Raw genomic sequence first — 6,000 nt, forward strand, 5'->3', positions numbered from 1 at the left:
GCCCCTGGCTGCCCTAGCCTTCACTTTGCTGCTGCCCACCTGACCCAGACATGCAGGCCACGGACACAGGGGTCTGGGTGAGCACAGTTAGCAATGCACTGCACCTTGCAGCCCCGGGGGGAAACACACCTGCAAAGAACTCACAGTCCTGGCTCCGCTATTTTACTGAAAGAAGCTAAACTCAAGCCCAGGGCCAGAAAGAACCCTAGCGGGATAATGAGAGTTTGTTAGCCAGGCAGACACTGTTTACCGTCTTAGGAATCTCTGGGGTTTTCTGACCAGACACACCTAGCAGGGCCAAGGAGATGGGGGCCAGCACCCAAGGAAATGGGGAACAGCTGGCTTCTCCTCCATCCCCGTGCGCTCCTGGAGAGGTGGACAGCCTGCCAGGCCGGCCAGGCTCCCAGCAAACAGAGAGAAGGTCCTGGCCGGGTCACAAGCCCAGGGCCCACCGAGGCCAATGGGATATAAGGAGTAGGGCCCTCGGTGGCGCCCGGCTCAGACGCTGGAGGCTTTTGAGGACTCCTCCTGCACCCAAATGCAACCCGCCCAGCTGGAGGAGATCAGTGGGGCCACTGGCAACCCAGGCCGGGGCAGGCTCTGCTGTCCCCCTGCGGTCCCTGGCCCCGCCCCCTGATGAAGTTGAAGGCGGAAGACCCCCGACTCGCTCCCGCTCTCCCCGGTTGCAAAGGGGCTCCCCCGGTCGGCGCCCCAGTGCGCTGGCACACGGTCCCCATCGAGGGCGGCGCGGGGCCCCACCTGCTCTTACCCGAGTCCCACGGGGCTCCTGCTCCGGCCGCCCACCCGCCCGGGCGCCCCATGGCCCGGAGCCCAGGCGCGGGCTTGGGGGCTGCGGGGCGGCGGCTGCGCCGGGGGCCGGGCCGGTCCAGCTCTGGCGCGCGGCTCGCGGGAGGCACTGGGTTTCCGGCGCGGAGACTAGGGCGGCGGCAGAACCGGCGGCGCGGGGCGGGGCGGGCGAAGCCGTCCGACTGGTCTGACGGCGGCGGCGCGGGCCGGCAGGGCGGGCGGGCGCCTCCTGCACGACCTGCGGTGCTCCAGCCGGGCCCGCCGCCGGCGTCTGGAGCCCCGCTCCGGTGTCCTCCTCCAGCCCAGACACCAGCCGGAATCTCAGACGTGTGCACGGCCCCAAGCCGGGTCCAAATCCGAGTCCCTCCAAACCCATCCTGTAGTAGTTCTTATTTGGGCTCAAGAAAAAAGTGGCATTGTTTGAGCTCGGAATTTCAGCCGTCTATAACTTGATTTACTGTGAAATTTCGCTTGATGGTTTAGGGATCGGTGGCTTGGAGACGAATAGCTGTGTCTTGAAACTTGAATTTGTCTTAGTAAACATGTCCTCAGAGGTCGTGGTATTGGCAGGAGGCTCTTATTTTTCAATGCCCCACTAGATGCCAGTCTAGTTTCTGTCTGTAACTGTGTAAGGCGCTCTATGTGAAAATCGAAGTGAGTCCATATTTCTAGTGCAGTCAGTGATACTTTAGCTTCCTTAGAGATAGACAACAGAAGTCCGTTTCGTTCTCCTTTCTTTTCTTCTTTGGCCACATCTCACCGCAAGGGTTGAGATCCCCACCGCCTGCAGTGGAAGGGCAGAGTCTTACTGGACCACCTGGAAGTCCTTAGAAGTTCCTCTGTGTTGGATGAGGTCCTCTTCAAGCAACAACAGCAGCGATTACTAGTATTTAATATATGAGCGTTGTCAATATGCCAGCCACTAGCTCTCTGTCTTAATACTTAATCCTATAATCACCCTATAAGGTAGAAAGCCATCCCTATAAAGGAAATGGAGGCACAGAGAGGTGAAGTAACCTGACCCATGACACACAGATAAGAGCTGTCTGTCACCATGCAACGCTGTTGCTTTGTCATTTTTGGATGACAGACTTGATGCTAGGTCAGCAATACTACAACTCAATAATAACGTTTGGTAATGGTACAAACATTTACTGTGCACCTACTGTATGTATGTCAGACACTGACTAGGTACTGTGGAATAGAAGCCTGCACCAGATACTCAGAAAGTTCTTCGTCCAGCAGGGGAGTGGTATGTTGTAAACTGGTGCTGGGAGGTGAGGGGCCACTCCCTGAGGGGAAAGATCCTAGCAAGGAGGGAGCCACACAGGGAAAAGGTGCAACAGGTAACTTCCTGCAAACTCCCCTCAAATCCTTGGCTGACTCTGAACACGCATGGGGCAAGAACTCACATGACCCAAAGGAAAACAAGAGCCGAACAGAAATTTGAACAGTTCGTTGCCTGCTGCTGGGAAGTTTGGACTCAAGTCCTGCTGTCTTAGAGCTGATTTGTGAACACTTGGCTTTCTTGTTTCTGTATTTTAAATTTGTTATTATTTTGAGGTACAGTTGATTTATGACACTGTGTAAGTTTCAGGTGTACAACATAGTGATTTGCATTGGTTATGTTCCATTTGCTGTAAAATATATCCTTGTAGCTTATTTATATTATATAAAGAAGTTTGTTCCCCTTAATCCTCCACCCCTGGCTTACCCTCCTCCCTCGCCTTTCCCCACTGGTAAGCACTAGCTTGTTTCTATGTCTGCAAGTCTGTTTCTTTTTTGCTACTTTCACCAGCTTGTTTTATTTTTTAGATACCACATGTAAGTGATATTACGCAGTGTTTTTCTTTCTCTGACTTATTTCAGTAAGCATGATGCCCTCCAAGTCCATCCATATTGTTGCAAATGGCAAACTTTCATTCATGTCTGTGTCTGAGTAGTATTTCATTGTGTATATATGTGTGTGTGTGTGTGTGTGTGTATCCCACATGTTCTTTATTCACCTGTTGATGGACACTTGTGTTGCTTCCGTATTTTGGCTGTTGTAAATGCTGCTTCAACTGTCCACTGAAACTTCAGAATGACACACTTGAGGAGTAAAGACTGCATTCCAAGATTAAGGAATATCTGCCAGGATTAGGGACAAATCAAGAGAAATCTAAAACCAAGCCCCTACAAAACCAAGGTGAGTTTCCAGTCATTTGATTTCCTGCTGGAACAAAATTTGATGCTCTTCACAGGAAAATAAAAGAATCCAGAACGTCTACAATGCATCATTCACAATATCTACCATACAACAACAACAATGGGAAAAAAATAGTAGACATTGTGAATAGAATATGTGAACTATGGTCAAAAAGAGGGGAAAAAAACCAATTATAATATACCCACTAAAAAGAAAAAAAAACCTTGCTAACTCAAGGAAAACTGTTTCCCTCTATACTCTTAATACTTCTGATATCAAATGTATGGGGTTTTCCCTCATATTAAGCAATTCTCCAACTCTTCAGACCAGCAGGATGTCCTATCATTTAATTATGACACTACTCAGAATTATTGCAGAACCCACAGGCTAGGGGCTTCCCCTCACTTCAGATGCCAATCACAAGTTCCAGGTTGTCAACTGTACTTCTCACTCACTGGCTGTAAATTAAGGACTCCCAGGACCCTCTCCTGCTGCTGCTGCTAAGTCACTTCAGTCGTGTCCAACTCTGTGCGAACCCATAGATGGCAGCCCACCAGGCTCCCCCCGTCCCTGGGATTCTCCAGGCAAGAACACTGGAGTGGGTTGTCATTTCCCTCTCCAATGCATGAAAGTGAACGTGAAGTCGTTCAGTTGTATCCGACTCTTAGAGACCCCATGGACTGCAGCCCACCAGGCTCCTCCATCCATGGGATTTTCCAGGCAAGAGTACTGGAGTGGGGACCCTCTCCTAGACTTGTTAATTTCTACAGTGGCCCACAGAACTCAAGAATCACTTGACTTACTGCTACCAGTTTACAGGATGTAACTCAGGAACAACCAAATGCAATGGACACACAGGACAAAGTATGGGAAAGCGTGCAGAGCTTCTACACCATCTCCAGGCCCACCACCCTCCCGGTACACGGATGTGTTCACCAACCCATTCTTTCAAGAGCTTGAAGAAGCTCTTCAAACACAGTGCTTTAGGGTTTTTATGGAGGTTCTATTATGTAGGCATATGACTGATTAAACCATTTACCTTTGGTGACTAAATTCAATCTCCACACCTCTCTGCTCCCTGGAGATCAAGGGGATAGGATTGAAAGTTCCAACTCTCTAGTTGAATGACTGTTTCACATGGCAATCAGTCCCCATCTATAGGAGCTTTCCAAAAGTCACTTCATTAACATAAACTCAGGTGTTTTGAAAGCTGCTTGTTATGAATAACAGACAACTCTCCTTCACCTTTGTCACTGCACAGCTATTTCAGAAACTGGGGACAAAATAAACAAACAAATATTACAACAAAAGATGCTCTTATTACTCTCTTACTCCGAAAATTACAAGAGGCTTTAGGAGTTCTGTGCCAGGAACCAGGGGCAAAGACCGAATATGTATTTCTTATTATATCACAATTATCATGCCCGCAGGCTTCTCTGCTAGATTTGTAGAAAGAATTCACCTGCTGATGTAGGAGACTTGGGTTCGATCCCTGGGTCAGGAAGATCCCCCGAAGAAGGAAATGGCAACCCAGTCCAGTATTCTTGCCTGGGAAAACCCATAGACAGAGGAGCCTGGTGGGCTGCAGTCCATGGGGTCACAAAGAGTCAGACACGACTGAGCAACTGAGAGCACACTCACAACCTGTGTACCAATGTTCCCCTCCTACTGCTGTGAGTCATAAACTCTCTCTTGTCTTCACCAGTGTCTATGAAAATTGTGACATGCTAACTTTCTGGCTTACAAGAGGAGTAAAATCGTATCTCAGATCCTTTCACAGTTACCAGCTTAACAGAGATGAAGAGAATAGTCTTGTAAGGAACCAGGGGAGAAAATACACATTGCGTACATGGATCCAATGATAGGAACAATGGCTAATTTCTAATCAGAAACAATGTAAGCCAAAAGACAATGGGACATCAATTTTAAGTGTTAAAAGGAAAAAGGTCTATTAACTTATAGTTTCTGTATCTAGTTAAAAACATGTTTTGAATGGAAATCTAAATAAAGATATTGTCAAATAAACAAAACTAGTTTTTGCCACCAGCAGATTCACACTCCAAAAGAAAGTGAAGAAAATTTTCAGGATAAGGAAATGATGCAAGATAAAATTTAGAATCTACAGAAAGAAACAAAGAGGATAGGAAATGATAAATATATTAGTGAATATAAAAGACAATTTTCTTTCTTGTATTCAATGATTTAAAAATCAACTGACAATTTAGATTAAAAAAAAACAATAATATTAGGGGGTTTATAACACATGTAGAAGAAGCAAGGAGTGTGACAAGAAAAGCACAAAGCAAAAGGGAAGGTAAATAAAACCATATTGTTGTAAGGTTCTCACATGTGAAGCTTTATAATATTAACTCAGAGTAGTGTCAGTATAAGATATAAAAATAACTATTGAAAAAGACAAGTCAGGAAAGCTATGAAAAATAAGCAAAAAAAAAAAAGGAGACAAATAGCAAGATTGAAAAGTTATCAAGACCTACTGTACACACTCCAATTAAAAGATAGAATTTGTCAAAATGACTAAGAAGAGACTCAACTCTATGCATAGAAAAGATACCCAACTCTACATTTAGAAAAAGTAAACAAAAACGAAGGGACACAAATAAAACAAGTAGCAAGATTGAAAAGTTATCAACAACTATATTAAACACTTCAGTTAAAAGGAAAGATTTGTCAAAATGACTAAGAAAAGACCCAATGCTATGTTTAGAAAAGATTCACTCTAAGATATAGATGGGTTGAAAGTAAATGAGTGAATAAATTATACAATGTAAACAGTAAGCCTGAGAAAGCTAGGTGTGGTTATATTAAGTTTGTACAAAGTAGACTTCAACACAAGGAGTATTCCCCAAATTAAAAAGTATCATTTTTATAAAGATAAAAGGATCAATTCATCAAGAAAACATAACCCTAAATATGATGAATCTAACAATCAAACTTCCAAACACATCAAGCAGAAATTGACGGAACAAAAGAGAGAAACATAAAAT

At 45.4% G+C, this 6,000-nt stretch overlaps 1 protein-coding gene across 3 annotated transcripts in view; it reads right to left on the bottom strand.

Moving 5' to 3' along the window:
* Positions 1-933, bottom strand: part of PSD4 (pleckstrin and Sec7 domain containing 4) — a 44,727-nt gene extending 43,794 nt beyond the window's left edge. Inside the window, exon 1 of one of the 3 annotated variants that reach the window (XM_070379481.1) lies at positions 770-933. The gene's annotated coding sequence lies outside the window, so the exon portion shown is untranslated. Of the gene's footprint in view, positions 1-759 lie in introns of all 3 variants that reach the window. The other 2 variants (XM_070379478.1, XM_070379477.1) reach the window with 2 other exon arrangements.
* Between the last annotated feature and the right edge of the window lie 5,067 nt (positions 934-6,000).

The sequence above is a fragment of the Bos mutus genome, chromosome 11 (genome assembly GCF_027580195.1).
Source record: "Bos mutus isolate GX-2022 chromosome 11, NWIPB_WYAK_1.1, whole genome shotgun sequence".
NCBI classification, from domain to species: domain Eukaryota; kingdom Metazoa; phylum Chordata; class Mammalia; order Artiodactyla; family Bovidae; genus Bos; species Bos mutus.